General features: G+C 40.1%; 1 protein-coding gene across 3 annotated transcripts in view; it reads right to left on the reverse strand.

The window, feature by feature from the left end:
* nck2b (NCK adaptor protein 2b) overlaps positions 1–20281 on the reverse strand; it is a 69148-nt gene extending 48867 nt beyond the window's left edge. For all 3 annotated transcript variants that reach the window (XM_068033809.1, XM_068033807.1, XM_068033808.1), the window contains exon 1: positions 20125–20281. The gene's annotated coding sequence lies outside the window, so the exon portion shown is untranslated. The remainder of the gene's footprint in view (positions 1–20124) is intronic.
* Between the last annotated feature and the right edge of the window lie 1515 nt (positions 20282–21796).

Genomic DNA, 21796 nt, shown 5'->3' on the forward strand with positions numbered 1-21796 from the left:
GGCAGCATCTGTAGAGAAACAGAGTTAACATTTACTGGGAACGGTAGCATTATAGTTATGTTACAGTATTAGTAAGCTAGAGGCCTAGACTAAAGATCCAGAGACTTGAGTTCAAATTCCATCACCAGGTGGGGAATTTAAATTACAGTAATTAAATAAACCTGGAATGAAAAGTAATGGTGACCATGCAACTACCCGATTGTTGTAAAAAGCCATCTGGTTCCTGAAGGACATCAGGGAAGGAAATCTGCTATCCTTACCTAGTCTGGCAAATATGTGACTCCAGACTTTCAGCAATGTGGTTGACTCTTAATTTCCCTCTGAAATAACCTAGCAAGCCATTCAGTTGTAAAGGCAGCTCAGCAGCACCTTCTCAAGAGCAATTAGGGATGGGTTATAAATGTTCCACTTTCCAGCAATGCCCACATCCCGTGAACAAATTTTATAAAAAAAGGTTCTGACCTGCCGAGCGTTACCAGCCTTTTCTGTTTTTACACCTAAAGCAGATGATCTGATCATTTATTTCATTGCTGTTGGTGCAAACTGACTGCTGTGTTACTACCTTTCAGAAATATTTAATTGGTTCTAGACTGTGTTGGGGTGTCCCAAAGCTATGAAGGTTCCCTGCAGATATTACTGAATTATTAAATGGTTGTCCCATTCGCACATACTAGATTACTGCCAGTCCACTTTTATCAACAGTAGCTGTAACAAAGTACAATGTTCAGAATTCCTTCCAAATGAAAGTACTTTAAGTATCAGATGCATCCTCAACAAAATACGAAAATTACATGCTAATTGCACAGAAACAGAAATAAAAGTAGTAAATCTAGAATGGTTTATTGTTCATCTTTCTTTGGAAGAACATGCAACACAATTCCATAATAGTCTCACAGACATTAAATAAACAGTACAGTAAAAGTGAGCAACTGTACTGATTATGTACAAACAAAAGTGGTATCTCTAGAATGGTTTATTGTTCATCTTTCTTTCTGGGAACTTGTAACAGCTCTAATGGTCTCACTAATGGCACAGTAAAAGTGAGTGGATGTGCTCAACAACTTTTATGTCGCAACATGCAAAATACAAAAAAGTGATTTATGACATCCTAATCTCAACTAACCCTGAGGATGGTCAACAAAGGAGAAGTCAAACATATGAAGAGGGAGGTGGGGGAAAAAAACACACACAATGAATGCTGTGTTCATTCGACCTTCAACATTCATAAACCATTCGAGTTGTCTGACTTCTACAGTTTGAAGAAGCTCATCAAAAAGCATGCATACATTCTCTTTGAAAATAAGTGCCCTCGAAACCTTATTGTGCAACTTCTCAGTCTTTCCTCTTAAAAACAATGTACTCTGTTTTTCTGCTTTGGTAGAGAGATAAACAGCACAGAAGCCAGATTGCAAGAAGATGGGGGGAGTGAGAAAGAAAAGACAACAAATTGAAATAAGCCACAGTGGCGCAGTGGTTAGCACTGCAGCCTCACAGCTCCAGCGACCCGGGTTCGGTTCTGGGTACTGCCTGTGTGGAGTTTGCAAGTTCTCCCTGTGACCGCGTGGGTTTCCGCCGGGTGCTCCGGTTTCCTCCCACAGCCAAAGACTTGCAGGTTGATAGGTAAATTAGCCATTGTAAATTGCCCCTAGTGTAGTTAGGTGGTAGGAGAATGGTGGGGTTGTAGTAGGGAAAATGGGATTAATGTAGGATTAGTATAAATGGGTGGTTGATGGTCGGCACAGACTCGGTGGGCCGAAGGGCCTGTTTCAATGTTGTATCTGTCTATGACCTGTTGGCATGGGGGGGAGCATAGAATGAATAGAATAAAGCTAATTCACTACATACAATACAATACAATGAAGGTACAGAGATGATTGATAGGCATGTCAACTTGTATTGAAGACTCCCTGAAGACTACTAAACACATTTCCAGGTAGAATATGAAAATATACAAACTAGATGGTTCTGAGTTGACTGCTTTCAGCATGGGCAATAATTGAAGCTGCTGGAAAGCATGTTCACACCAATGTCAGGTAAGAGAAGGATCAGGTTAAACTGTGATCCTACCTACAATTGTGTAGACAACAGACTCCCTCACTTCTGTAGGCATGGCCAGTATCCACAGAACCATAACCCCAATAAGAGTCAGTCTTGCAGGAGAGCAAACAAAAGTTTTAATTATTCATGCTCTAATCACTTACAGATGTAATTCACACCTCTAGCTCCATCATCACAAGGAAATTGAACTATATAAAATCCCTGTGCTACTAACTACTCCCTCTATCAACATCCCATCACCTTAACTGCAAAGAGCCTGTAGACTGGGTGTTGTTGGTAACCAACACAAACAAATAATGCATCTTTAACCAGAAGAATCTTAGTGGTGCACAGTTATGAGCGTCGACTGGCAATGGTCACAATGGCCTTTGATCTGGTCAGGAGGAAACGACTATCATTCCTCCAGCCTGGGTATTCTGTTACGGGGAGGCACCTTCGCCATCACCGAAGTTTAAGGTGGTGGTGGGCAGTCGCCTCCTTGTAGTAGGCGTAACATACAAAAACAGTCCGCTCCTGTTGACCAACGTGTACACCCCAGCTCTAAAGACCGAGCAGCTGACTGTCTTCTAGCATCTCCCACTGCCGCTGGCAATGTCCAGGCCGATTATTCTATCACTGAGGCAACTGGACAATCCGGGAGGCCAACAGCAAACTGGACACCACGTCCAGAGTCCTGATGGAAATGGTAAAGGACACCAAGCTGCACAACATCTTCAGCAACCCTGCAGACAAAACGCCGCGTAGATAAACCTGGTCGAGGCCAGACAGGTGCGTCCATTCCAGACAAGACTTTCTGTTTTTTTGCTGAGCACTCATGGTCAGATCCACTGAAGTCAAGCCGGTGTTCTGCCTCCTATTGGCCGATAGTCACTTACAGGAAGACCAGAAAGGTTGGCGGGGGACATGGAAGCTGAACGTGAAACTGTTGACCCCAGAAAACATCGAGGAATGATTACAAAGGTTAGAGAACCGTGAGACACGTCTTCGAGTCCCTGACACACTGGTGGGAAGCGATCAAGGTGAACACCAAGAGGTTCTACATGCTCAAAAGGTGTTCAGATGACACGTACTTCCAAAAAGGTACACAGAGAGAGCTCTCTGATCAAGAGCCTGAAGCAAGAAACGGGTCGGTAAAGTCATCACAGCCCGGCATACTAAGGATCAGAATCTGGACTGGAAGATGTCGTGGAAGCCTCCAAGGCAAAGAGCGAGGCCTTCGGGCTCTTCACATCTTGGACATCCTCCCTAAATGGCTATCACTTATTTTGTTTAGCTGAAACAGGCGCAATGTGCGTATATGTTCTTTCTGTCTGCAAAGAACAGGGCCCTGTGTATTAATATATGCAGCTTCCAGTACGTACAAATGTGCCAAGGGTCATCCAGGTACAGAAGAAGAAAGGCATGATCATCCTCAGCTACAAACAGAAGGTGGGGGGGTGGGGGGGGGTGGGGAGGGGGGAGAGCGGGGAGGGAGAAAATCAGAAATTGGCAGCCCATTTCACTGCTTAATGTGGACTACAAAAATCTCTCCAAGTTCATCACTAATCAAGTCTGCGCTGGAGTTGGTAATCCACCCTGATCAGACTTGCACTGTACCCCTGTCTAAGGCCCTCCTGTAAAAAGTGCTGAAACCCGTGCAAAACCCCTCAGGCTGTATGCACCACAGAATGTTTGACATGAAATGTAAACGTACATTGCAAATATAACCTGTAAAGGCAAGTGTACTGAGGAACCTCATGTACTCTATTGAAAGAAACTGATCTGTATTGCACATTATCTAATGCCAAATTTGAATTGTTTTTAATGTACTTTTTACTAATGTTATTCATAAAGTATATTTTTTGAAAAAACAGAAAATCATTACATTATATTAACTGCAGGACCCTCTGTATGCAAGATACAGGAACTAAGCTACTGTGGAGAGAGTGCCAATGCTGAAGATTAAATCACACAATGGTAACAGCAGCATGGCACATTATCACCATTGCAGAAACAAATGACAGTAGAATTAACTGCTCAAAAGCCCACAGATGGGAACTTTCTTGCCATATCATTCATTACTGATGATCTTTCTCTTTAAATATATACCATAATCAAAAATGTATACAATAACACATCCCACCTTATTATATTTAAAGAAATGATGTGAACTGTTTACACAGTCTAAACTTAGTGTATTTGGAGCACATGGAAATGCCCGACTGACGCCTTGATAGCAGAATCATGGGCTAATAAAATTAACTTTAAATAAAGATTGTAAACTACAGTATCACCGCATCCACAGCTGCATTTATTAAACTTTTATTTCCTCGCCTGAATACAAAGCCATTAATATTAAAAAGTTTGTCTATAACTCACATGGTAAATGAACCACGCGCGTGCAGGTTTGTGTGTGTCTGTGCTTGGGGTGGGGGGGGGGGCAAGCCTCTCAGACAAAGAAAAACTTGGGTGCAATCCATGCTGAAATTGGCATTTGCAATATCAGCTGAGGACACAAAAGCTATCAGCTGAAAATAATCACATCCTCATTTCATTTTGTATCAAAGGTGACAAATAAGAATATATATAATAGATGTGAAACTGGCCTTGTCTGCCCCTCAGGCAGATGTAGATGATTACATGGCACTTTCAAAGAATAAAAAAAGCAAAATACTGCAGATGCTGGAAATTTGAAATAAAAACAGAAAATGCTGGAAATACTCAGAAGATGTGGCAGCATCTGTGGAGACAGAAACAGAGTTAATGTTTCAAGTCTGTGACTTTTCACCAGAATAATCCTGGCAAATATTTATTCCACAACCAACATCAATAAAACCGATTATCTGATCAATATCTCAGTGCTATTTGTGGGAGCTTGCTGCACACAAATTGCCTGCCGTGTTTGTATATTACAATAGTAATTACATTTCAAAAGTACTTCATTGGCTGTAAAGTGGGCTAGGCCAAACTGAGGTCATGAAAGGCTCTATATAAAATGCCTTTTTACATATAAAACCCTAACTACAAATTGGTCATCAATTTACAATTTCATTACTATATCCATCACTGCAATAATTTTGAGACAGTGCCTGCATTTATACAAAGCCATATTCCTCAGGATAAGCAACACATGCCACATACAGGAAAAAAAAAGCTGCATGGTCAGTTAATCAGGATATTTTGTGCTGCTGTTGTTCAGACAGAAATGTTGGTCAGCACACAAGAACTTCCTGCTCTTCAAGTAGCGTCATGGAATCTTTTACTTCTACTTGAATCACCAGAATATGCAGACTGAGCTTCAGTTTAACGTCTCGTCTGAAAGACAATACTACCAACAATGCCTTGGTATTGCACTTCAGTGTTAGCTAGATTATGTGATTACAAGCATTGGGTCTGCCTTAGACATTCGCTCATATACAGTTGATCACGTTTGTTAAATGGCCTGAGCACCTTACTTTCAGGGCTGCCTAATTTCTAATTACATTACAGCATAACTTCAGGAGGTAACAGTAGTATCCCCTTGCCATCTGAACAGTTATGTCTTTCACATGTCTGTTTCTTCTAATCTTTTCGAAAATAGACTGAAATACCTGGTGAGATGAGGCCAGATACAAATTGTTAATACGTTTTATTTCACAGACAGCAGGTGAATGTATTAGGTGACTGTCAAATCAAATTCCACTTACGTAATAGAATCGCATTTCTCAAAAATAAATAAATAATAAACCATGCACCATGTCCCTTTCATGGTCAGCCTTAACTTGTTTCTGGCATTAACTTTCCATCAGATTACTTTAACTGCTAAAACTGACCATCTTCCAACTCTGCAGTCTCATGTTTAAAACCATACTGCCCATTTCTCCTGCTGTGATCCCAGCTGAGGGTGGGGCGCTGTGATGCTGATTTCCTCACCATCAATAGAAAATGCCTACCTCTCCTCTCTTCTTGGGTGTGGGTTCAAAGAAAACATCTCATTTAGTTCTTGAAATGAATGAGGGCTATCCTGAATTACGGACCTGGGATATGTCATTCATGCCTCCAAGTTTTGTAAATCCGTGCAAATTTACTTTGTTTTAGAATAACACCTCAATAAAAAATCAAAATCCCAAAATGTAACAGTGCTCAAGTCCTTTAGTGATGCTTGAACCCACAAACTGAGTCAGCTGAAACTGTTTCCAAATGTCACTTTAAATGTGTGAATTTCACAATACATTTTCCAGCCAGCCATACTGAAAAACACATATGCTCATTAGTACATCTGAAACTATTACAAATTCACTGCCATCTGAATATTCAAAGTACAAAGGAAACTATACTAAGTCATTTACTTTTATTTTAGTTCACAGATAAACTTTCACTTCACAAGGTTGGTTTCAAAGGCCCGGATTTTACGGTGGCAATGATGGCAAAACTGTCAGCATTCATAGAAACATTGGGGCAAGAGTAGGCCTTTCAGCCCATCGAGCCTACTCCGCCATTCAATACAATCATGGCTGACCATCCACTTCAATGCCTTTTTCCCACACTATCCCCATATCCCTTTATGACATTGGTATTTAGAAATATGTCATTCTCTACTTCAAGCACACTCAATGACTGAGTTTCCACAGCACTCTGGGGTAGAGAATTCCAAAGATTCACAACCATCTGAGTAAAGAAACTTCTCCTCAACTCTGTCCTAAATGGCTTCCCCCTCATTTTGAAATTGTGTTCCCTGGTTCTAGACTCCCCAACCCGAGGAAACATCTTACCTGCATCCACGCTGTCCATCCCTTTAAGTATTTTGCAGGTTTCAATGAGATCACCTCTCATTCTTCGAAACTCGAGAGAATACAGGCCCAGTTTCCCCAATCTCTCTTCATAGGACAGTCCTGCCATCCCGGGAACAAGTCTGGTGAACCTCTGTTGTACTCCCTCTACGGCAATAATATCCTTCCTAAGGCAAGGGGACCAAAACTGCACACAGCACTCCAGGTGTGATCGAACTAAGGTTCTATACAACTGAAGCAAGACTTCAGTACTCCTGTATTCAAATCCTCTTGTGATAAAGGCTAACAAACCATTAGCCTTCTTAATTGCTTGCTGCACCTGCATGTTAGCTTTCAGTGACTTATTGACATTTGTACATCTACACTTTCTAATCTCTCACCATTTAAGAAATACTCTGCACAGCTATTCCTCCCGCCAAAATGGATAACCTCACATTTTTCCACATTATATTCCATCTGCCATGTTCTTGCTCACTCACTAAGTCTGTCCAAATCCCCTTGAAGCTGCTTTGCATCTTCCTCACAACACACATTCCCACCTAGTTTTGTGTCATCTGCGAACTTGGAAATATTACATTTGGTCCCTACATCAAAATCATTGATATATATTGTGTACAGCTGGGGCCCAAGTACTGATCCTTGCGGTACCCAACTAGTCACAGCCTGCCAACGTGAGAATGACCCGTTTATTCCTACTCTCTGTTTTCTGCCTGTTAACCAATCCATGCCAGTACATTACCTCCTATCCCATGTGCTTGAATTTTGCTAACCAACCTCCTGTGGGGGACTTTATGACAAGCCTTCTGAAAATCCAAGTTTACTATGTCCACCGACTCTTCTTTATCAATTCCGTTAGTAACATCCTCAAAAAACTCCAACAGGTTTGTCAAACATGATTTCTCATTCATAAATCCATGTTGACTATACCCAATCAGATCATTATTATCCAAGCGTCCATTTATCACATCGTTTAGAATAGATTCTAACATTTTCCCTACTACTGATATAAGGCTAACAGGTTTGTAGTTCCCTGTTTTCTCTCTCCCTCCCTTCACTGTCATTACTCCCCTGAAACTGACAGCAACTTCAGGAGTCCACACACGTGCAGTATAAAGCAGAAATTCAGAAGCTGACGTCAGTATCTGTATGTTTCTCCGAAGAGCATGCTGTTGAGCACACCCAGAATGAACTGACAAGAACTTCCAGTTATCTTGTTCAGCTTGCTGTAAAAACCCTTGGAAAAAGTTACAATTGTTGAATAAGGTGTAACTGGGTTTGCAACAATGTGCTAGCTTCATAATTACTGCTAAACACTCTCATTGGCCCTGAAAAGTCAATTTAAAATTTATGGAATGTCAAATTTCTCCGCAATGATAAAATAAATTCCACATTTTAAAAAAATATTTTGTTAAAAGGTTTATTTTAGCTTCTATCTTAATCCAAACAATTTATTTCACTATTTGAAAATATCCTTCACTTTTAATTAAAATTAAGTGTTAACTTCCTCATTTACTGTGTATGAATACTTCAATGCGATTGGCTGCTTACCTGCACACTGACATCATTGCTGTTGCACACCATGACATTCCCTTGACTTGGCGCCAGATTTAAACTGCCATCCGGAACAGGGAAAACCACACCACAGAGATCACTAGATCTTTCTGAACAGCTTCCTTAAAGGTCAGCGACGAGTGCCCTTGCTTCGCCACTGACTGCAAAATTTGGGTCAAATTGTCTTCAATGATATGGAAGCAGAACCACAGTACAAGCATTTAGATTTCAATCAAAGCAGTAATCTGCTCTTCACATTACTGGCTAGCTACTTTGATCATGTTACGACCCGGTGAGAAAGGTGTCTAGGGGTCCCTCTCAGCCTTCGCCTGGTCTTAAGGTAACACAGTTTAATTTTAAACACACCATGGTTTCAGCTCCCCCTTGATGAATCCTTGTTCATCGCTTTCCAATTATAAGGCAAAGAAACCAGTACAAACAGGTTTTCTTAGGTTTTAAGAAAGGATGAAATTTATTAAGCTCTAATTTGGTTGATGCCTACAGATACATGACTCGCCCATGCTAGCATGCATACGTGATACACACATGCAAATAGATCAAAAATGATCAAAAGAGAAGAAAAATAAAGTGGAAAGGTTTGAGGCAATATCTGAAGAATTCTCGTTACGGTTCTTCGAGCTCAATGTAGAGTCCTTGATTGTAGGTAGATCTTGCTTTTCTTTGGGGCCCAGTATTCTTCTTAAATCTTGTTCGCTGAAGAGACTTTTCATGTGTCTTCAGTGGATTCAGAGGCATGTGAGAAAGAGATGGGAGCAGACAAGAAAGATCTTCTCAGTCCAGCAGCAAACAGTCTTTCTCAGTTCAAACTCTCTGTGGCCAATTCAAAAGAAAATCCTGGAACAGCCAATTAGTCATGTGACCAGCTAGTCTTACCAGTCCTGGCCCTTAGTATCCACCTTAGCAGGCCCTGGAATGCGCTTCCTCACCTTTGATTTCTGCTAGTATGTAAATATTTTTTCCCAGCCACGGCTGATCTGTTTAACATGTCATTTCCTCGCTCCAGCAACAGCTAAAAATCAACATTCATATGACAAAACCAACGTGCCTCATTCTTGGCAGGTGGGGGCCGGCATGACAATCAGTGATTTGATATTGCTGGATTCAGACCAATGAGCTGATATAGCCCAGCGGCTCAAGAGCAATCTATGCAAGCAAGCTCTCTTCAAGAACATAAAAGCAAAATACTGCAGATGCTGGAAATCTGAGAAGGGTCACTGACCCGAAACGTTAACTCTGCTGCTCTTTCCACAGATGCTGCCAGACCTGCTGAGTGGTTCCAGCATTTCTTGTTTTTATCTCTTCAAGAACAAGTTGGCTCCACAAATGGATCTGATCTCTTTATTTCTATGGTACTAAATCCCTATGAAAACAACATATTCCATTTCTAAGCATATTTTTCCTTCTTCAGTTCCAACGCAGAGCAGAATGACCAGCAAGTGAAAGTCATCTAAAGATGATTTTGCAAAGACATAGTGCCACATAATTCATTTATAGTTTATTCCTATATCTCAATTCTGGAATCTATTTATAATAGGAATGTATATTACCTATGAGACATTCCTAAATTAACATTCTTCAAAATTACAATGTTCTTAAAGGGGCAAAGATCACATTTCAGGGGAATCTCCATGCAGGTTCAAGTCATGAAAGTACCAGAAAAGGCCTGCTCACTCGGCATCATGGCTAAGATTTTCCAGTGTGCGCTCATCACTCTGCAGTTCCCTGTCCATTAAAATGGATGGGGGGAAATCATGGGTTGGTGAGCACACAAGCCAAAAACCGCAACCTATTTCCAGCAGCACTGGGAAAGCTTACTCAAATTATTTAATTGCTTTTTTCAAAAAAGCAAACTTTAATAAATGGTAAGAAAGATTGGTGACAATGATTATAGTATTATCAGATGATTCCAAATCGAGATAGACTAAACACAGTGCAGAGAATGGACTAGATCAGATTTTATAAACTGAACTGAGTTCATCAATATAAAAAACAGATTCAGCTGGCGAAGTTAGAACTATTCTCCAAAAGAAGCATCATTTCTTAAACTTACATCTTCAAAATATGTTCATACACAGGTAATAACTATTAATTTGTCATGAATTCTCTCCATTATTGTTACTGTGTTACAGCTTTATAATCCATTGTGCATGATTCGATTAATGTTTCCAGACAGAAAACTATGGCAAAAATAGAAAAAGTCAAATACCCACATCACTTCCATAAGTCAACTGCAAGAGTATTTTCAGTCAAGATGAATTTAAAGCACAAACTATTCAGTAAGTTTTTACAAATGTGTGAGACAGAGAGAATTAGGCATTTATAGAACACAATGAAGCATTTCACACCATCCACTGAACTGGTGTAAATTCTGTAACTAAAATGTACCCTCTGTAACTGCATTTATTTCCCTCCCTGCCACCCACAATCAGGAGCAGGATCCCTGGCTGTTCTCTCTTCCCCCTTCCTAGCCTGGGCATTGAGGTTAATTGTAATGTGCAACTGTGGACAGCAGTGGTTATATGAACTATTTCAATCTTTTCCTTCACCTTTGAATCATATGTTTCATTTTTTTTAATAGTACTTCTTGCTATAAATTCCATTTGGTGCAATAGACATATAAAATAAATCCACAAGTCATTTTGTGTAACTACTTTTGAAGAAATGGACATTTGGGGGAGGTGGTGGCGTAGTGGCAATGTCACTGGAATAGTAATCCAGAGGCCCAGGCTAATGTTCTGGGATATGGGTTCAAATTCCACCACAGCAGCTGGAGGAATTTAAATTAAAAAAAAAAAATCTGGAATTGAAAGCTTGTCTCAGTAATTGTGCCATGAAATTATCATTGATTGTCGTAAACATCAATCTGGTTTGCTAATGTCCTTTAGGGAAGGAAATTTGCTGTCCTTAGCTAGTCTGGCCTACATGGACTCCAGATCCACAGTAATGTGGTTGACCCTGAACTGCCCTCTGAAATGGCCTAGCAAGCCACTCAGTTGTCAAGGGCAATTAAGGATGGGTGACAAATGCAGGCTTTGCCAGTGATGCCCAGACCCCATGAAATAATAAAAAAAAAACTCTTTTCCAGGTTTTTCTCTGCTCAGAACTTACCTGCAATCTCATTTTTAAAATGCATATTTTTTAGTTGTAGTTAATTTAATTCATTGCTTTCCATCATGCACATTTTTGTTTTCGCAAGCTATTACGTTTTACTTATCATCAAAGATCACAGACCTGAAACCTTAACTCTTTTCCTCTCTCCCCAGATCTTGCCAGACCTGCTCAGTATTTCCATCATTTTCTGTTTTTATTTCAGATTTCCAGCATCCACACCCTAATGCAAGACTGGTGACAAGCAATAGGGAAGATAAAATGACATCTAGCAGCACAAGCCAGGAGCCGACCACCACTATGGTTTAGATTTTAAAACGTACTATTCTTAATCAATAATGAAAACCACATGGGGAAAAATACGATTTCTTCTTTACATTTCTTATGGGAACTACTCACCACCACCTATGCCAAAAAAAAAGGCAGTGAGAATAACTGCCATTAGTGGACCTAATTAGCTTGAAGGAATTTTGCCATGGAGTTTCTTCTTCCATCCTCCTCAACATGAAGCATCTCATCTCATTATGGCAATTCACCCAAATAGCATGAACATCCTAAGCGGCAGGTAACCAAGTTATTTCAATCCAAGGTCACATGATTGGGACATTTCCATCTGTGATTCTGGTCTATCTTGAGACCTTTATCAAAAACACTAAACCATGGAAAGCAATGTTCAGTTCATTAGGATGAATCAATGACAAGGGAATTTCACTAGTTACAAATATACTGGAACAGCAGAACGTAAACAAACACAGCTGCAGCACAACTACAGTACAAATCATTAGCAGCTCCTGAAATCTGATTTTAAAAGACTCACTCTTCCCTAAAAAGCACAGAAATAAAATGCAATGGCCCCGATTTTGCAGTTGCAATGACAGTGAAACTGTTAGCTTTCACCTTCATTACCCTATGAAACTGACGGCAACTTCTGGCATCTGCACATGTGCAGTTAAACATAGAAATCCAGAGGCTGCTGTCAATGATTCCCTGCTCCTCCACAGCGTCCACTGTTGAAGTCCTCGCAGATGGACATCTTAAAGATCATTTGATTTGACATGGACTTCCACTTTTTAGAGTTAGTCTCTCTGCAAAAGCTCTTGAAAAAGTTACATCTTGTTGAATGAGGGTTTTTAATTGGGATGAAGTCATAATTACTGCCAAATGACGACTCTGTCCTGAAAAATTTAATTTTACATTTGTAGAATGTCAAATTTCTCCATAATAATAAAAAAAGATTTTTAAAATAATAAAAATTAACATCTGTGATAAGACGGACTGCTCATCAAACAATATTCCAGCATTATGCCTTCAGGAGTACAGGGAAAAACTGGGGGGAAAATCCCATTTTTTTTCTTTTAAACGGTATCACAATAAGCTGCATCATGTTCATTGCTGCTAATTTTGCCTCAACTTTTACTTTACTAACCTTTCAATCAAAACGTGTTTTTATTTATATGGATAGCACATTGCTGTTCATCCCCTGAATAATTAACAGTCTAGAACTTACATATCCATATTCATATGTGGATGCTGAACCAAATCCATAAGCTATTTTGCACAGATTACTTTCAAACAAATGACAATACTGCTTGATGTGTTTTTGTTAATATATGTTTATTTTCAATGTTGTGTTTTAGTGATCAGACTTTGATACTTGATATTGACAGAAACATCTCTACCCTAACCAGTGTTTCATAAAAGTTTACAATAAATAACTTCCTTGCTTTTGTACTCTATTCCTCTATTAATAAAGCCAAGGATACCATTTTCTCAACTTGGCCTGGCACCTTCAAACATTCAGATACATACAAACCCAGGTGTGTCTCTGTTCCTGCACCCCCTTTAAAATTGTACCATTTAGTACATATTGTCTCACCTCTTCCTGCCGACACTTCTCTGCACTAAATTTCAACTCTCATGTGTCTGCCCTTTTTATCTGTCTCTGTTCCTCCAGAAGTCTGTTACTATCCTCCTCATTGTTTACTACATTTATGAGTTTTGTATCATTTGAAAACTTTAAAGTGATGCCCTGTATACCCAAGTCCAAGTCATTAATGTATCAAAAAGAGGACTGGTCCTAACACCAACCCCTGTATACTTCGCTGAAGTCTCAAAAACAACCATCCATCACTACTCTGCTTTCTATCCCTTAACCAATTTTATATGCACAGTGCTACCGTTCAATTAATCCCATGGGCTTTCATTTTGCTAACAAATCGATTATGTGGTACCTTCTCAAACACATTTTGAAAGCACATACACAGAACATCAGCCCTCATCAACCTCCTCTGTTGCTTCAACAAAGAACGCGATCAAGTTAGACAAACACAATGTGCCTTTAACAAATCTGTGCTGAGTTTCATTTATTTAGCCGATACAGTCCCAGATTATTGTCTCAAAGTTTCCCCACTACCGACATTAGGCTGACTAGCCAGTAGTTGCTGGGGATATCCCTCTCAACTTTTATAAATAGGGAATTAAGCCCAGAAGTTGCAGTGTTTCCTGTCTACATTGACTTACAACACAAAAATATTTCTATTAAAACCTACTATACCATTAAAATTTAAATTTGATTTTTTTTTTAAACAAGAAAATCAGTCAAAATTATAAAGCCATGACATAACTCACTTTAGTGTAATAATTCTGCTTTTCCTGGGAAGTTCAGCACACATTGTATTAAATTTTAGAGTTAAAGACAACTACGGTTTATACCATGTTACTGTGGTTAATGCATAATAATTACTTTTTTTTAAAGTTCAAAAAAGTTCAATCAAAGAATTATTGAAAAGTGAACAGTTAATCAGCTCTCACATATTTTCTGATACAAGTGTGGTCAATCACAAGGAGTTGCATAAAAACAATGTACACTAGCTTGCTGATGTCTCTTTCTGCGGGTCGATGTTAAGCTCTGATTGACATGTTCTTGGCACCTGCTAGTCATTTTGGAACAATTAAGCTCCAAAATCTTCCTGGAACTCAGTATTTACCTCACAGCTATCTTTGTTCCTGTGTGGAACCTTTAGACTGCTGTGATAACTCACTTAGAATATTGCACATACTATTGTAAAAAAACCCCTGAAAAAATCCATTTTTGAGGACTACATTATTTAGCTTAAACATATCAAGGTTTGGTTTATTTCCAAGAATTTAGAAACTATTATTCTTTGATAAGGTAACATAATTCTAGTTGCTCGTATTCAGCCAGAGTCACTGAATGCTAGTTTTCAACAGACTATGTGATAGCTCTGAACCCAAGGGGCACAATACCACTAATGCATATTGCTTATGATCTCATGCAAAAATTACAGATGGTTCTAAAGAATGGCACTGATAAGCAGCCTGTACTTTTTCTAGTTTTGTTTTGTTGTTGATAAAATTCCCATTTTTCGCTACAGCTTTTCTTCAGCAGCACAGAAAAATAGCTGTCTAAAAATCTGGCTATACGAGCCTGACGGCCCAAGCCTTCACAATACTCCCTGTGCCAACAGTGAAGCAATGCTATTTCCTCCAAAAGTCTCAGGGAAAAAATGAAGTATTTAAAATGTTCTAACGCATCCTGTCGCAACATATTTTAAGAGAGCACTAAAAATTCAAAAATGTGTCAGCTGCTGCATGCTGGCGCACAAGATGATTTTCCAGATTTTTAGTTACTAAAGGAGCCATGGTACCCATAAGCGATCAGGAAAATATCGAGTACCAGTATGAGAATAAGTGACAGAACTTACTGATTCAGACTGGTGCCAACCATGTTTCTTCTTAAAACCGCTGCTGATTTGCCTTTTGACCCACAATTTAACTTTAAGAAAAGCAAAGTCAAAAGGCACATCGGGCACCTTTCAACTTTTGGAAGGCCACCAAAAAGGTGTGCTTCCTTTCAGTCACTTTGCTTTGGCTCACACCATTTACAATGACAAACAGAAGCCAAGTCATGTGTTTTTTGGTTCTTATTTGTTGCTATAAATGGGGTATTATATTTTTATAATAGTTCACTCTAGTTCAGCTGTAGGAAACGTACATATCAAGTCAAACAACTCTTAGCAAAGTATGCAATGTTTCAAATTAGGGTCACAACATGAAAAGGGAAACCTCCAAGTGTCTTGAATTAATACCGAGAATGCAAACATTTTAAATTCAACCAATGTCTTCATTTCACCAAAACTGTTATCGAAGTTATTTGAAGATTAGTGACATTTTGTCATCATGATTTCAATATAATGGAGCACAAATGCAATTTTTATTAATTCATATTAATGCTGGATACAAGACATAAACAATTAGGATATGATTAATAAGTATTATTTTGCTTTGACTTAGAAATGCTTATTCTCACATTAGCCAGATCACTAATATTTCACTCAAAACTTTGCACAGATAACACTGGCCTGAACTTGGCAATCAGTGGTGAAGCAATGGCGCTCACTGCTGAACTTGAAGAAAGCTGTCCACAAAGATCCAGCAATCTCTGTGGCATGGATGTCCCCTTTTCTGACATCAGTTTGAATCTGGTGCCAAGCCAAGGGGATTTCCAAGTATCCAGCAACAATGTCATCAAGCATGGTAAAGAGCCAAACACATTGAAATATTCTCACAGACTGCAAACCAGAAAGTAAAACGTACTGAATTTTTCCACTTTTAAATAAAATTTGAGCGCGAAATAAATGATTGGAACATGCACATGGGATTAAGGTAGAAACTGAAATGTCGTAAACATTTTTTAAAATGTTAGAAATGTGAATTACCAGAATGGAAAAATTTGGCATTCCACAAATATAAAATTAGTTTTTCAGGGACAGTGAGGCTGTTCAGCAGTAATTATGAATTTAGTATACCATTAAAGACTCAGTTGCACCTCAATAAAAATGGTCTAACATTTTCAAGGGTTTTTACAGCAAGACTAAGTGTAGAAGGGCAAGGTTTGTCAGTTCAGTAATTTTTATTTGATTACTATCTGGGGGAACATCAAGGGTCCGACGGGGAAGCATACAATCACAGACAGCAAATTCTGGATTCCTGCATTTAATTGCACTTCAGAAATTAGTTCTGCTGTCATTACTACTGCAAATCCAGGTCACTGCAAATTGAAAGAGCATGCTCCTTTTTCTTACTGCACATACGAGCTTTCGGGTTACCCAATAATATTTCTTTATAATCCTCGTTAGGTTAACAAAATATTTCCTAAGAAATTTAAGATTTTATTTCAAGTTATATCAGTTTTAAAACTAGGTCTTTTCTTAGGAGTGAAAAATGCCTGTACGTGAGATTCTTTTAACGTGGGGTGGCCGTTGCACACCAGCTACCACGTGGTCTAGACAGAGCAAGATCTTGATCCAATGTCGAGGAGGTCCAAGATGATTGGAGACCAGGCTCTGCTGCACAATACTAACACAATCACACAGACATATACAAGACAGACAGAGGGACACAAACAGAATGCCAACCCCCTACCCCCACCACTCTCATTCACCCCTAAACCTCCCTCACCCACTCTCCTTCTACAACATGTTGCTGTAAAACTAGGTACTAACAACATAAAATGTTGTATTTTCAATTATATACTTGTCATTAACACTTATGACTTCATGAAACAACTAAGCTGGAAAGCAGCGGCATTGCATGCAAATCATGTCCCCAAAATGTTCTTTGACTTAGTTTTAAACTGTATTTGATTGAACATCTGATAACAATACCTTTAAGTGTTGAGACCTCAATAACAAACCACTCCACAAAACTGTTTAGTATTTTCAACATATACAATGTTTTCATAAGTTATATCTGGAAGGCATTTATACTCCTGGAATCTCATCAGGTTACAAGGAAAAATAAACTTTTAAGATATCTACATTTCTAGATTGCAAGGGTTTTCAATTTCTCGACTGAAGGAAACTGAGAAAATGTACATTAATGCAATCCAGTAACTCGCAATGAGAAAATCTGTAAAATATATCAATGCCAAAACAGGGACTCAATTACTGATGGAACTTGAACTGTCAGATGTGTACTTCTGAATTGTGAAATCTTACATCTGGAAGAGCTACCATCTCATTTTCTAGTTTGAGGAACCACACACATGTACAACATTTATCCATCAGATTTCTACAATCCACAAGACAATTTTTGATTAACCTGTCTAGATGCAGCACACAAAGCCAAAATTTACTTGTTTCACTGACTTCGAACACAAGAGTGGAATGGCCACAAAAGCTTGTGCATAAACAAGTCAGTCACAATTCATCTTAAAACAACAATGAATTCTCAGTTGGTAAAGGCAACAAATAGAGTGGCACTGAGTCACACGGACCAGAAATTCTCCGGGTAAACCTCCAGTCTGTATGCAATCTGCTTCAAGCTGTATAGGGGGGGAAAAATTTGGAACTATTGCTCTTAGTTCCTGTCCAGTAACCTCAACTTTCAATGCAAATTCCTCGAATTAAACATTGGGAAGATCAAAGCCATTGTCTTTGACCTCCTGCACAAACCAGTCCCTCACCGCCGATTTAATCCCCCTCCCTAGCAACTGTCTGAGGCCGAATCAGACCGTTCACAATCCCAAGTGTTCTATTTGACCCCGAGCTGAGTTTCCAACCCCATATCCTCTCTATCACAAAGACCATCTACTTCTACCTCTGTAAAGCCCTGCCTCAGTCCACTGTTCATGCAACACTCATCCATGCTCTTATTACATCTGTACTTGGAAGATGGTGTTCAATGTGGGAAAGTGTGAGGTAATCCACTTTGGTAGGAATAAAAAGGCAGATTATTATTTAGATGGAGAAAGACTACAAAATACTGCAGTACAGAGGGATCTGGGTGTGCTTGTGCATGAAACACAAAAGATTAGCATGCAGGTGCAACAAGTAATTAGGAAGGCAAACAGAATTTCGGCCTTTATTGCTGGGGGGGTTAGAGCTTAAAAATAGGGAAGTCTTGATACAACTGTACAGGGTGTTGGTGAGGCCACACCTGGAGTACTGCGTACAGTTTTGGTCCCCGTATTTAAAGGATAAACTAACATTGGAGGCAGTTCAGAAAAGGTTCACTCGGCTGATTCCTGGGATGAAGGGGTTGTCTTACCAAGAACGGCTAAACAGATTAGGCCTTTATTCTTTGGAGTTTAGAAGAATGACAAATGACTTTATAGAAACATATAAGATTTTAAGGGGGCGTGACAGGGTAGATGTTGAGAAGATGTTTCCGCTAGTGGGGGAATCTCAAACTAGGGGACGTAGTTACAGAATAAGGGGGCACACATTTAAAACTGAGATGCGAAGGAATTTCTTCTCTCAGAGGGTGGTGAATCTCTGGAATTCTCTGCCTCAGAGAGTTGTTGAGGCTAGGTCACTAAATGTAGTTAAGGACGAGGTCGATAGATTTTTGAAATCTCGGGGAGTCGAGGGTTAAGTGGAGCAGGCCCAAAAGAAGAGTTGAGGCCTGGGACAGATCAGCCATGATCGTATTGAATGGTGGGGCAGGCTTGAGGGGCTGAATGGCCTACTCCTGCTCCTATTTCTTATGTTATGTTCTTATGTACTTGACAATTCCAATATTCTCCTATCCTGTTTACCATCTTCTACTTGCCATAAACTTGAGCTCATCCAAAACTCTGCTGCCCATATTCTAACTTGCACTAAATCCTGTTCACCCATCATCCCTATGCTCGCTGACATGCATTGGCTCCAAGATCACCAACGCTTTAGATTTTTAAATTCTCATCCTCATGTTCAAATCCCTCCAGAACCATGCCCCTCCCTATCTCTGTAACCTGCTCCAACCGAACAAAGCTCCAAGAACTTTAGGTTCCTCCAACACAGGCCTATTACACTTCCCCCACTCCCTTCACTCCACCATCAATAGTTATGACGTCAACTGTCTAGGCACTAAGCTCTTATATTATCTCCGTAAACCTCTCCGACTCGCTCTGCTCCTTTAAGAACCTCCTTAAAACCTACCTCTTGGCCCAGTGTCAATTACACTCCGGTGAAGCACCTTTGTTAATAAATGCAAGTTGCTGGTGTGTGGATGTTGGGTGAAGACGTTATTAAGCTCCACTGTGATGAGCCCACACTTTATAACATCTTGCCAACAATCAACTTCCAAATATACACTCAGGAGAGTTTCCAGAGGCCAGCAGGCACCTGTAAAACTAAATGCATCTCACCAATACGAAACTGAGGTGTGTGGCGAGGAAACGAAAAGAAAAATAAAGTATGCAGGTGTCCCAAGGGGCATGCTGGGTTTAAAAATGGGCATTTCTGGTAACTCAGTGGGCAGCTATTCTACCAAGACAGCATTTCTGAAATACAAAGTGGGTGGTATTTATTACACGATGAATTGGAACTCACAGCCCAACAAATACCATAAAACCAAGGACTAAATGTGAAGGAAGTTGTACTCTTTGGATGAATTTGAGGTGTCGTACTGCTTTTGTCCCTTTTTCTGGGGATGCTTCTTTTTGCTCTGCTTCCTGCCTGACAGTTATTGGAAACCCGGGAGTGAGAAAGGGAGGGGGCTCCGGGCTTCCCCAGTGACAGTTCCTCAGCTCCCGGTACACGCTGGGGCACAACACCGGGGGCCGGGCCCTAAACCCAAGAGGCCGCAACAGCGCCGAGTGTCCGCACCGCCCGCAGCCGCCGACACTCACCTCCGCCTCGCCCACTCCGCTCCTCTCGCCGACTATACTTTCCACCTTTTCTTCTATTTCCTTTCCTGCTATCGGTCGAGCGACCAGACTCCTTCCTCTTCCTCCCGATCCCCTCTCCTCCCCGGGATCAGGTCAAATGGACTGCGCCAGGAATGGCCCCACTGCGCAAGCGCGGTGCCATCCCATTGCCCGCCGCCAGGGCGGGATCCAGAACAAAAGGGAGAGACTGTTCGGGACAGGCAGGGTTACACTTACCAGCAGCAGCATCCTGAGCCTGCTAATCTGGTCAGTGCTGGCCGTATGCACACCGAAGCATTCCATACTGTAGGAGAAGGCGCTGTATTAACATATTTCTATCTGCTGTGTGGGAATGGCCTTTGGTTCCCCCTCCTCCACCCAATTCTCTTTTGTTGAATTCACACATGGCACATCGACAGCTCTTTCGAAATTGTATCAGGCCTCCACCTTAATAATAGTCCAAATATTCTTGCATTTGGAATTTGTGCTGTCCCTTTATTATAGAGGATTTATAAAAGTCTCACTTGAGCAAAGTTAATCACAGGTTTCAGCTAAAGTTCTGCATGGAAAGTTGGCTTTAAATAGTTTTTTTTAAAATTAAGAAACCTGGCTGTAAATGCTCCAAATGCAAGGTTGCTCTGGTGCCAAGCAAACTTCTGAACAATTTAATGTGGAAGTCTAAACTATTCAGGATGTTCCCAATGGTTCAGTAGTTAAGTGAATCGCCTACAGGTTGCACATCCAAAATCCGGCACCCTCGGGATCGAGACCATGCCAGATTTCGGATTTTCCCTGATTTTGGACAATAAAATCAGGTAGCTGGGGAGGTGGTAGCATAGTGACAATGCCATTAGATTAGTAATCCAACAGCCCAGGCTAATTCCCTGGAAAGAGTTCAAATCCCACCATGGCAGCTGGTAGAATTTAAATTCAATTAACTAATAAATTCAAAGAATTAAAACATCTGGAATTAAAAGCTAATATCAGTAATGATGCCATGAAACTATCATCAATGGTTGTAAAAATCCATCTGGTTCACTAAATGTCCTTTAGGGAAGGAAATCTGCCATTCTTATCTGGTCTGGCCTACAAGTGACTCAAGACCCAAAGCAATGTGGTTGACTCTTAACTGCCTTCTGAAATGGCTGAGTAAGCCACTCAGTTCAAGAGGAATTAAGGATGGGCAACAAATGCTGCCTTGCCAGCGACGCCCACATCCCATGAAAGAAAGCCAAATTCAATGATTGAGAGATACATGAAATAAAGTATGAAAAAGAATAAATAATAATGTATACATAAAGTTTGAAAAAGAATAAATACGTTTTATAATAAAAGACAATAAATAATTCATAATAATGTACACATAAAGTTTGAAAATAGTTATTTTTTGTACTTACGAAATATTCTTCCTGTTATCTGCTTCCAAAGTAAGATGCACAAAAATGCATACTGGCTTATTTACATCTGACCGAAGGTTGAGCTTGAGGGAAAGGGCTCAGTTGGGATGTCTGGGGTTGATGTTGGGCCAGCAATATGATCTTCCAGCGTGGAAACTGCAAACAGTGGAGGTACCCACCCCCTACTCCTCACTCAGCTTTTGCACTGACGCACCGCTATCTAATTTCTGCAGTAATTCCACTTTCTTGGCTATAGA

The sequence above is a fragment of the Heterodontus francisci genome, chromosome 6 (assembly GCF_036365525.1).
Source record: "Heterodontus francisci isolate sHetFra1 chromosome 6, sHetFra1.hap1, whole genome shotgun sequence".
Taxonomy (NCBI): domain Eukaryota; kingdom Metazoa; phylum Chordata; class Chondrichthyes; order Heterodontiformes; family Heterodontidae; genus Heterodontus; species Heterodontus francisci.